Consider the following 13278-nt stretch of genomic DNA (forward strand, 5'->3'; position numbering starts at 1 on the left):
GGAAAGCCCCATATATATTGGTTTATATGAAATAAATATTTAGGCTTTCTTTCAAAGAAACTAAAAGTTACAAAAAATTGAAATAAAGTAAAATGAAAACATCAAAATAAATATTTAAATAGTTTTAAAAATATAACTGAATGCTCAACACAAATATTAATCATAGATGTTATTTTCAAATTGACTAAAGAAAATAACTTCCAATCCAGAATTCTACACCTGGGGAAAATATCCTTCGTGAATGAAGACAAATTAATTTTCAGACTAATAAAACTAAGAGAACACATCAGCAGACCTGGACTAAAGGAAATGTTAAAGTGAGTTCTTCAAGCAGGAAAAAAATATTATTCCTAAGTGTAGAGAAACAAGAAGTAATAAAAAGCAAAGATAAGAGTGAATATGTGGGCAAATACAAACGTATATTGATTATAAGATATATATATTATGTTATATGTGGCGTGTATGGTATATATGTTATATGTGGCATATATACAGCATATATAATATATATGCATTAAAGTATACCAAATAGCACAAAGAGAAAAACTAATTTATAATGCTCTAAGATCCTTTCATTATCTAGAAAATAGTAAATATGCTAACATATTACACTAAAGTAAGCTAAGGATGCATACTGTAATCTCCTGGGTACCACTAAAAGAATAGGAAAAGAATGTATAAGCTGTACTCTACTAAAAGAGTAAAATGAGGGAGGGGGGTTCAGGATGGGGAACACGTGTATATCTGTGGTGTATTCATGTTGATGTATGGCAAAACCAATACAATATTGTAAAGTAAAAAAAAAAAGAGTAAAATGAAACAATGAAATGATTAATTCACAATGCTTATTTTTACCATTAGAAAACCAACAGTAATAAGATAAATAAACCCAAATATACTAGTACTTACATTAAATTTAAGTGAATTATATACTCCAATTAAAATACAGATATTATCTATTCTTATTAAAGTACTGAGCAGAAACTATGGGCACTTTATCAGTCTCTTAATAACATCATTTTGTGTCCCTCTGGTTTCAAATATTATCTGTGCGGAAACACTCTCCACTTATATATTTTGGATGAAATATCAGACTTTTCAACAGAGGATCTGGCTTATTGCACAGGAGTCAGATGATGTAATTTCAAACTACAAGTAGTTCCTCTCAATACAAAACCCTTGAACAATAGGAATTGAGAGGTTCTGTGCAGAAAAATTGTTCTCCTTTTACCCTTCCATACAATAAGCTGCCCTTTCTCCTTCAAGCACTTCTAGAAATGTCCTGCATAAGTGAACAAGCTTGACAACAGTTTTCTGTGCCTCTTGATGGTTTGCTTAGAATTAATGAGCAGCATTATAACACATTAAACAGCATTGCTTTACATTTTTACTTGCCTTGGTTTCCCATTTTTCCTTAAAAATCATTGTTCTAAATTAAACCCAAAATTGGTAAATACAAATGAAAGAGACAAATTTCTGGGAAAACATCATTTAAAGAAACCAACAGAAGAATAAATAACTGTTCTGAATATTCACCTAAAATAAAGAAATTGAATCCAGATTTTAAAACCTCCTTATGAAAACAATTCTAGGCTCACAGGAATTATAAAGTTAATGTTATACAAACTGTTAGAAGAGAAAAAAAGGGATTACTACTCACTTCATTTTAGGAGACCAGTTTAACTTTGTTATAGAATATGAAAAAGATATCACAGGTAAATAAAATAACAAGCCTACCTTTTTTATTCGTGTGTGTGTAAAACTCAAAATATTATCAGACTGGATCTAGTGATATATAAAAAGTGTAATATGTCATCTATTTGCATCTATTACAAAAATATAAAGTTAATATCTAAAATGAATTGAATATTAATTTGGCTATTGTAACCATTACTGCAATGAACATTGGGATATGTGTCTTTTAAAACCATGTTTTTCTCTGGATATATGCCCAGCAGTGGGATTGCTGGATCATATGATAGCTCTATTTTTAGTTCATTAAGAGTTTGTTTTAAGGAAACTCCATACTGTTTGGAGTGGCTGGACCAATTTACATTCTCACCAACAGATGAATGAATAAAAAAGATGTGGTACATATATACAATGGAATATTACTCAGCCATTAAAAAGAATGAAATAATGCTGTTTGCAGCAATATGGATGGACCTAGATATTATCATACTAAACAAAGTCAGAGAAAGACAAATATTATATTATATCTCTTATATATAGAATCTTTAAAAATGATACAAATGAACTTATTTATAAAACAGAAACAGACTCACAGACTTTGAAAATGAACTTATGGTTACCAGAGGGAAGGGTGGGGTAAAGGAATATATTGGGAGTTTTGGATGGATATGTACATACTGCTATATTTAAAACAGATAGTCAACAAGGTCCTAGTGTAAAAAAATTAAAAAATAAAATTTGAAAAATAATCGAAGTCACTTCTCACGCAAACAGAAGTCAGAAATGTATCTCAAAAGATGCATTTAAAAAGTAATTGATAATATTCAATGTTTAGTAATGTCCATTAGCAAAGTGAAATAGTACGGAACTGTCTTAATCTGATAAGAATATTATAGAAACTTACACTACACAGTATACTTAATTTTGAAATGTTCAAAGCTCTCCTGTTGAGATCAGCAATGATGCAAGAAAACCAGATATAAATACCTCCATTCAAAATTGTACCAAAGTTCTTAGCCAATGCAGTAAGGCATTGAGAAACAAAAGCTGTAGAGACCAAAATGGGAAGAAATAAAACTAACATTACCTGCAGAAAACATGAGTACATACACAAAAGAATCCAAAGAAATTTACAAGTAAGTACCAGATTTAATCAGTGAATTTGGCAAGATCTTTCAGATACGTTATCAATACAAGAAAAATCTACTGTGTTTTTATATAACAGCAACAGGTAATGAGAAAACAACAATTTTGAAACAATACCATTCATGATAATATTAAGGAACCAAATAACTAAGTCCAATAAAAATTATAAAGACCTCTGCACAGAAAACTCCAAAACATCACTGAGGAAAAATCTTTTAAAAATAAGTAGAGCTACAAATTATATTCATGAATTTGAATATACTCTATATTGTAAAGATATTAATTATTTCAAAATTCATATACAGCTTCAATGCTTTCTTTATAAAAACTACAGTAGAACTCTGGTGGAATTTGACACTCATTCTAAATTATTTATGGAAATGCAAGGTGTATAGGCAAGAAAATGATAAAAAAGAATAAAGATGATAGAATCATATTACAAATTATTAAGGCTTATTGTAAGCTTATAGTCTCTTAGACACTGTGGTGTAAGCACCAATGACAAATGGAACAAAAGGGAAATCCAGAAATAATCTTTCACTCATAAGGGTACTTGTTTAATGACAAAAGTGACATAAGAGACCATGGGGAAATGATGTTCTTTGGAATAAATGGTGCCAGATTATTAGATAGCCGTGTGAAAAAAATTAAATGACTCTTACTTCATATTACATGCAAAAGTCAACCCCAGGTTGATGGAAGATTATTTTACTAAGGTAAAATAACTGAATTTCTGGAAGTTGTCATAGGAGAATATCTTCATGATTTGGGAACAAGAAAGGGCTCATAAAGAGGACATTAATTCTCTCTAAAAATTTAAAATTTGATTAACTGAACTACATTAAAATTGAAGACTCACATTAATTAAAATGCACCACAAAGAAAGGGAAAATTCAAACCACACAAAGGGAGAAGACAGTTGTAATATGTATAATCAACAAAGAACTCATACCTAGAATATTAAAAGAATTCCATAAGTCTTTATGGAAAAAAGATAAGTCAATAGAAAAATGAGAAAAATACTTGTACAAAATGATAGACAAATGAAAAGATTAGTTTATTTGTAATCAAAGAAATTTAAAACCATAATAATCAATACCATTAGGCTTACAGAGGAAAGGATAAAATGGAACCATCTGGCAATATAAAGTGTTAGTAATGGTATGGACCAACTAAAATTCAGCTGTAACGAATGCTGATGGGACTGCATCTACTCTGGAAAACTCTTTATCAACATCTCTTAAACCTGAACATATAGATAGCCCCATAATTATACTCCTAAATATGTATAAAATTGAATTGTGTATATATGTGTACAAATAGATATGTACCTGAATGTCCAGAGAAGCATTCTTCATTATAGCTCCAAACTGGGAGCAACACAAAAGTCTACAGCAGAATGGATACATTTTAGCATATTTATCATAGAGTAGAACAGCTATGTATCAACGAAAATTAAAGAAGTTCAGTTACAGAACAACATTAAGTGAAACAGGGCAAACACCAAAGAGGTATTTATTTAGTTATAGAAAATTTGAAAATAAACAAAACCAATCTGTAATGTTAGAAATTGAAATGGCACTTATCTTTGGAGGAGTGTCAATGAACTGTGACTGGTAGTGGGTAAAAAAAAGAAAAAAACACCTTTTGGGTTGTTGCTAATGTTCCATTATATGAATGTGAAAATTCATCAAGAAAACACTGAGGGTGTGCACACTATTATTTATACATGTAACTATTAGTTGAAAAGCTATTCATTCTCAAGAAAAGAGGTTTAAATTGGCTTACATTTACCCATATGGGCTTCCCTGGTAGCTCAGATGTTAAAGAATCTGCCTGTAATGCAGGGAATGCTGGTTTGATTCCCGGGTCAGGAAGATCCACTGGAGAAGGAATAGGCTGCCCACTCCAGTATTCTTGAGCTTCCCTGGTGACTCAGCTGGTAAAGAATCTGCCTGCAACATTGGAGACCTGGGTTTGATCCCTGTGTTGGGAAGATCACCTAGAGAAGGGAAAGGCTACCCACTCCACTATTCTGGCCTGGAGAATTCCATGAACTGTATATTCCATGGGGTGGCAAAGAGTCAGACACAACTGAGTGACTTTCACTTTCAACCGTGATTCAGTCAGTTGAGGTCACTGTGTTGGAGTCACATAACCTGTACCTCATTTATCAGGGGCTGTGGGATGATACACTTTAACAAGGGGATGTAGGTGGGGCTCTGAATGAGGGGAAATGGCTTGGGTCTGTCTTACAGGTAACCCAAGAAGGACCAGCTACAAATAAGCACCAAAAACAAAAACTTGAAAAATATATTGAGAAGGAGTTATAGTAATATCAGCAGAAAGAGGATAGAAAAAAATTTATTTGAAAATGATGTATGACAAAACCAATACAATATTGTAAAGTAATTAACCTCCAATTAAAATAAATAAATTTATATTAAAAAATAAAATAAAAAAAGAAAATACAAATGGATAGTGTTTCAAAAATAAGAATGTACTGAACAGAGTGGAAAGCTGCCACGAGCTCAAATAAAGTAATTGAAAGGAATAAGTCAAATACAGGTCACCGGTGGCCTTTATTGAAGAAGGAAATGGGAACCCATTGACCTTCGTGATGAAAGTTTCAGTGCTGTCAGAGGGGCAAAAGCCTGATTGCAAGCAAAAGCCTGATTGTGGTAAGGTGAAAAATAAATGAGAGCCCTTGAGAATCTCATAAAGGCTATGGACTTCCTTGCCAGAAAGATGCACATGCAGACATACTCATAAAAATTTTTCCCTCATTCCAATGGGTCCATGTACCTTTTGGAACCATTTATCCATCCCACTTGCAGGAAACATACTGTACAGTATTATATGAGGATCTTGTTTATGAAGAAGTGAAACAGCAGTAACCAGTGCAGGAAATATATTGGTACAGGTTTGAGGTTTTAATGTGCTTTATTTTAATGAGAGACTTTGAGCACAGTTATAAATTTTCAAAAGAGAGTAAACAAAAAAGAAGAGGTTGTAAACACACAAAGCAGAGAAAACAACTGACCAAGGTTACTATCATGGAGAAGATAGGAAGGGATAAAAATAAGACCAAAGGAAGAGGCAATAAACAGAAAGATCACCTCTTCTTAGATTGGAAGAAATGATTAGATGATAAGTATGGATATAAATAAATTTCTAGGATATGGGAGCAGGAAATTATTTAACTTCATTGTGATTTGCTTTAGTTTTTTTTTTTTTTTACGAAGAAAGAAAAGGTATCCTATATAGAATGGTGGACAAGAAGATAGTAATTGAAGAGATTTAAGACTCCGATTATTTCAATGGTATTTGAACCAAATATTTTCACTGAGCAAATGATTTGAGAACCACGTTTCAGGCAAAACTAAAACATACTCCTTGCCTTGGAAGAACTCACTGTATAAATTAATAATAGAACACAATCCCTCACATGATATAGTGGCTAACTATAATACCAAGAGGTAAAGGATTGTGAAGCTTGACCTCAGCTCAATAGGAAGGAGTATCTATCATAAAAAAAAAAAGGGAATAACACATATGTGCCAACTATTTCACATGAGCAGCAATTTGTTACCTGCAGAGTCCTAAAAACACAGGCTTATTTATAATCTAATGAGGTGATTAGTTCAAGTATTATCTCAATGTTATTTCAATTTTAGTTGCTTTGAAATAACTTCCATAATTGTACATCTTTTGTAAAGTAGGATTCCCTGCTTTATCCTAAATGTACCTCTTTCCAATCAAAAGAACCCTCTAGTTCTAGCACTCTTTGTCTTGATTCTACAGACTTTAAACAGACATCTGAATCATACTCAGCCTTTACAAACTGAAGAATTTTCACTTGATGTCCTGTATATAATCCCTACAGTCCTTTTTATGGATGATTTATATAATAATAATTTGTGATTATAAAAACAAGTAAGTACTAACTCAGATGCATGTGAGATAATGCATGGGCAGAATTTAGCACTTAATAAACATATGCCATTCTAATTATAAATTTTATTAAAAACTTTTGCTTCTTTGCTATTGGGTTTTTTTTTTTCCAGTGCTCCTTCCTCTTTACTTCATTTCAGTTGCTCAGTCATGTCCGACTCTTTGCAGCCCTGTGGACTGCAGCATGCCAGGTTTCCACGTCCATCACCAACTCCCAGAGCTTGCTTAAACTCGTGTCCATAGAGTCGGTGATGCCATCCAACCATCTCATCCTCTGTCGTCCCCTTCTCCTCCTGCCCTCCATCTTTCAGGTTCTTTTCTAATCAATCAGTTCTTTGCATCAAGTGGCCAAAGTATTGGAGCTTCAGCATCAGTCCTTCCAATGAATATTCAGGACTGATTTCCTTAGGATTGACTGGTTTGATTTCCTTGCAGTCCAAGGGACTCTCAAGAGTCTTCTCCAACACTTCTTCAGTACTCAGCTTTCTTTATAGTCTCACATCCATACATGACTACTGGAAAAATCATAGCTTTGACTAGATGGACCTTTGTTAGCAAAGTAATGTCTCTGTTTTCTAATATGCTGTCTAGGTTAGTCATAGCTTTTCTTCCAAGGAGCAAGTATGTTTTAATTTCATGGCTGCAGTCATCATCTGCAGTGATTTTGGAGCCCAAGAAAATAAAGTCTGTCACTGTTTCCATTGTTTCCCCATCTATTTCCCATGAAGTGATGAGATTGGATGCCATGATCTTACGCTTTTCTTTGAATTCCTTTACTGTAGGTATTCTAGCAGATTTCTCTAACCAGTGCTTTAGTTGTCCACCTTTCCATGATTGCATTCAGGGTTGAAAGATATCCTGTACTAGAGTAGAATGCATCCAAATAACCCCCAAAATAAACCACATGCTTTCAAAATACAGTTATTCTATCTAGTGAGAGTGTCATCCTAAAACTGGAATCGTGTATCACAGTACTAAAAAAGGGTTCAAATTTTGAATCTGGTATCCTAGATTCTAATTCCTAATCTAATATTAATGCTTTGTGTACTTGGACAAGTCACCTAATCAATTTAAGTTGGTTTCATCAATAACAATATATACTTGAGAAATTGAAAGGATTTACAATGTGTCAAGATAGTCTCCAAAATTGAGCACCAAAGTCTTGGACATGGAAAACTGAATAAAATCCTCCAAATAAGAGTTAAGAGTTACCTGGGTTCTAATTTGAGTTCTACCGTTAATTATCTGGATTCTTGAGAAATTGAAAGCTCTTTGCGTCACAATTTTATCATGCATATAATATGGAAATTGGAAGGAAACATGTAAGTTAAAGAAATCACCAGGAGGAAACCTCAGAAGACAAGTATGGGGTTGGCCAAAAAGTTCATTCAGGGTTGTCATAACATCTTATGTAAACACCTGAACAAACTTTTTGGCCAACCCAATAGATAAACAGAAGCAGCCCACTGCCCAAGACTCACTGATACTATGAAGTTCTCAAGAGATGGATGGTAGTTTAACAAACTGCCATCATTATTTTACACATAGCACTGTTAAAAGAACCAGATGTTTATATGAGCCTGAGCATGTTCAGTGCATTATCTTTCTAGAGACATTATTAAGGGAGTGAAAATCTAATCAGAAGCCTTTTGGAGAATGTGTGGTTAGGTGAATGATTTCAATATTTGGTGGCATTGAAGTAAAGCAGACTGATGAGCTCTGTCCACAAAACACAAACGTTTACTACGGTTAATATCTTTCATCAAGTCTTTCTCTGACCTAAGAACAAAGGTTTCTATAAAGTGACTTCATTTTTAGTCTCTGGTCCATAATGTGTTTTTTAATAGTCATATCTCTCAGAGAGCAATATGATTTCAAATTTTTGTAAAGCACCACACTAATTTTACCCTTTATTACAAGGATATGAAAAACAGGTCCTCACAGAATTGCTATAATTTTCATGTAAGATAATGCACTTTGTAGCACTTAATCTTGTTTAAGGCAATTGTTATAATAATATTATGTATTTTGTTATTTGGTACAGAAGGAAAAAAGCAAAATAGGAGATAATATTCATTACCTAAAAGAGCTTAATAGTTTGGAAAATGATAGATTTTCATGCATAAATTAACATAATAATAATTACTGATAATATTTACTGAGTTCTCAGCACTTTCCAGACACAGTGCTAAGTACTTTATATTTCATTTTCAACAACTGTCTGAGAAAGGTACTTTTATTATTCTTATTTTACAGAATAAAAATAAACCTAAATGGGTTAAGTAATCTTCATAAGGTCACAAAGCTAGTTAAGTGATAGAGCAAAGATTTTAACCTAAATAATCTGATTCTAGGAAAGAGTCAAAGCTTGTATTTGGGGGTCAGGGAAATTTTCTGTTTAACATAGAATAGTGGTATTAAATTATTGGCCTGTTAACTATTGTGAAGAAGAAAATGACAACCCTAGATTTTGCCCTGCAAGGTTGTAAAGTCATTGGTATTTGCATTTTTTAAACACAAAATGGTAAAGCCATTTCTAACAAAAATGTTTTTTAAAAGAAGGAAGTTACAACTTTAATTTTAGGCCAGATTCTAGTTAGTTTGCTCTATGACAGTTATGCTATTTTTACCTTTCAAAACTTACTAACTTTCAATTACTGATTACAAGTAACAAAATACTTGCTGATAGCTTCAGACAAGTGCCCACATGTGTCCTAAATGTTTACACTTAATGAACTTGGAAACTGTCATCTGTCTTCATATGACTAAAATGTGTTTTCCTTGTGATAATGTTACTTGTTATAGATAAATAATATTTGAATAATTGAAATTTTTTTTTTCTGATCAAATTTTCAGAGTGACAACTGCCAGGAGGATTTTTTTTAAACAGGTGAATGTTATGAGGGAAACATATTATATTCCTTCATCTTTGGGCCACCTTAGAAGAATAACTGTAAACTCTGTAACTAAGAGGATAGAAATTGCAGTAGATTTATTCCTATTTTAGTCTTTATTCAACTATAAAATCTGTTTTAGGGCAGAGTCATTTCAGCTGTATTTTTCTGCTTCCTGGTGCAAGAGAAGAAGCAGAGAGCAACAGAGAATGAGGTGGTTGGATGGCATTATTGACTCAATAGACATGAATTTGAGCAAACTCTAGGAGATAATGAAGGACAGGGAAGCCTGGTGTGATGCAGCCAATAGGGTTGCAAAAGTTGGACAAGACTGAGTGACCGAACAACAAGAAGGTACATAGTAACAATTCGATAAATATATACTGCATAATGCATATAAGAATGGAGATAGAATAGTGGGGTTTTTGTAATTACTTTACCTGTTGGTCTCCCCACTTGCAAAGAGAAAAATTAACTTCTCTGTCATTGCTATTTTGTTGCATAGTTTATACATGTGAAAATGAACTGAGGTACAATCAACATCCATCTAGTCAAGGCTATGGTTTTTCCAGTGGTCATGTATGGATGTGAAAGTTGGACTGTGAAGAAAGCTGAACACCAAAGAATTGATGCTTTTGAACTGTGGTGTTGGAGAAGACTCTTGAGAGTCCCTTGGACTGTAAGGAGATCCAACCAGTCCATTCTATAGGAGATCAGTCCTGAGTGTTCTTTGGAAGGACTGATGCTGAAGCTGAAACACCAATACTTTGGCCACCTCATGCGAAGAGTTGACTCATTGGAAAAGACTCTGATGCTGAGAGGGATTGGGGGCAGGAGGAGAAGGGGATGACAGAGGATGAGATGGCTGGATGGCATCACTGACTTGATGGATATGAGTTTGAGTGAACTCTGGGAGTTGGTGATGGACAGGGAGGCCTGGCGTGCTGCAATTCATGGGGTTGCAAATAGTCAGACACAACTGAGTGACTGAACTGAACTGAACAATCAACATAGCTCTAGAAAGTCCCTTTCTATGTCCCCCTCTCTCTTGCTACACATCTCATACCTCCACATGCCCACTGGACCTTCAATGCAGAATCCTTATAATCTTTTTTTTAATTCCCAGTGTTGTAATGATATTGGAAATATTTCAAATTCCATGAATATACCAGTGGAGATTTTGGTTCATTTCTTGGTCTTTATCCATTTCCTAGACCCACAGCTTCTTATACCCCTAGGTAGAATGTCAACCGTAAGCTTCTTAGCATCTTTTCAACCGTGAGGGGCCCAACTTCAGCTCTTGGCTATAGGCAGTATGACTGGCTGTGGTATCCATTTCTAATCTCTAGGATTTAATGTTTCATAATCCTGCAGGAGCCCAGCTCTCACAGGTCTGTGGAGTTACCTCACTCTATTTTGTGTCTCTATTCCATTTCTGCTCATGAGGATATTTATTTTACTGTCAAGCACAATTATGTTTTTCATTTCTGTCTGCATGTTATCTTTGCTATTTGATGAAGGAAGGCTGTATCACAGAATAAACTTGTGGAGATTTTAAAAGCAGATGTTCTTTATTTACTCTTCAACCTGTTTCTAGCTGATTTCCATCCCCATCATTTCACTGGAAATGGCCTTATCAAAGTAGATGAAGGCTTTTATGCTGAACAAAGCAATAAACAACGTTCTGTCTTCATAACCTCTCAGCAACAATCAGCAAATTTTACCATTCTTTCTTTCTTATAAAGAATGGTAAAATTTGTTATAAGGAAGGAACAAATGGTAGTTTTCACCATATATATGTCTGATTTTCTACCATCTCACTAGCTACACTTCTGTTTGGCTCCTCCTTCTCTGCTAGACCTCTGTCATGTCAGTTCCTTAAGACATGTTCTGGATTTTCTCCTCTTTCCCATCTACATTCTCTTTAAATGTTTTGAATAATTTACATAGTATAAAATACTAATTATATGGAAATTAGTTCGTAAATATGTATCTCCAAGCCTATATATTTCTCCTGGGTTCAAGACAGATACATAGAATACCTTATTTTAATATCTATTATATGTCTCACAGATATCTCAAAGAGGATGTTAACACTAAACTTTTGATATTCTCCCAAACTTGTTCCTTTCCCAGACTTATTTGTCTCAGAAAACATCAGTGTTCAATTACTTAAGTCAGAAAATTTGGAGTCATCTTTGTTTCTATCCTTTTTATCATAATCCACACACATACATATAGATGCATGTACATACATATAAACTACCAGAAAATCCTGGTAATACAACCTCCAAAATACTTCTGAATCCACCTACCTTTCTCCATACCCACTCTCACACTTTAGTACAGGCTCATCTCTTATCTGGGTTGCCATGATAGTCAAATGAGTCTCCCATTTCTATTCCCACCAGCCCAGAACAATCCATTTGTATACTTTGTATACAAAGTAGCCATGGTGATCTTTTTTAATATAGCAATATAAATCTTCAATGGCTTTGAAATTCACTAAGAATAAAATGTAAACTCCTTACCATGACCTACAAATGCTGAATGAGTTTGCACCTAAGTCTCCAGTTTTACTTAGCACCACTCTCTCCCTCATTCATTATGTCCTGTATACAATGGCCTTCTTTAAATTCCTAAGAGAAAAATTCCTCAGGGCTTTGGCCCTTGCCCTATATCTTCCTTCAGGTTTTTTTTTTTTTTTTAAACAAGTTATTTACAGGAAAGCTGCTTCTTGTCATTGTGGTCTCAATTCATATGTCACGTCTACACAGAGCCCCTTCACAACCATTTGAGACAATGCCCCTACATCATTCTCTGATAAAAGTCTCTGTTTACTCCCTAGCACATATTAAAGGTTGCTATTATGGAGTTTGGATATTTATTTATTTAGAGAATATTACAAGCTTTCCTTAATTTCTATTGAATCCATATTGATCACTAGCACTAAAACATCTAATAACCCCTCTAGTTTGAAAGCAAAACAGTTAGGTTAATGACCTGCCACATATCACTCAGATGGAAAAAGATAAGCCTATGGGCAAATTCAAGCCCATGTTCATATTCTAAGAAAAGAACTATTCTCTTTCCCAGAAGTCTTTCCTGACAAATCTCCCAGGAAAATGGGAGTATCTCCTTACACTCAGGCCAAAGAGAACATCCTCTTTGCTCTCCTTTTATCAAGGACTATGTTCTACAGAGAAGACTCTTCTCATTAAAAATTTTCAAGCCACTAAACATTAGTGTTTGCATTAAGAAATGTAGCATGCATAGCTAGATTAATCATTATTCACTAAGTTTGTTTGGGAAAAATGCCCTTTGGACTCGACTATTTTTATATAACTGCTATTTACACACCCCACAACTGACATGTCTAAGAACCAAGCTCAAGTGTCTTTTGTCCCTCTAATATAGATCCTAATGAAAGCTTAATGGTACTTAACCTAGTCAATGACTTCCCAGCGTTTTGAGTAGTGTGATTCAAGTACCTGGCACACAGGGCTTAAATGTTAGTATCAGCTTGTGCGTTGTGCAAGAGATACAGAACAAAGGTATACATATGGACACTTTGAGTTTAATTGTGCTTTGA

This window comes from Ovis canadensis, chromosome X (assembly GCF_042477335.2).
Source record: "Ovis canadensis isolate MfBH-ARS-UI-01 breed Bighorn chromosome X, ARS-UI_OviCan_v2, whole genome shotgun sequence".
NCBI classification, from domain to species: domain Eukaryota; kingdom Metazoa; phylum Chordata; class Mammalia; order Artiodactyla; family Bovidae; genus Ovis; species Ovis canadensis.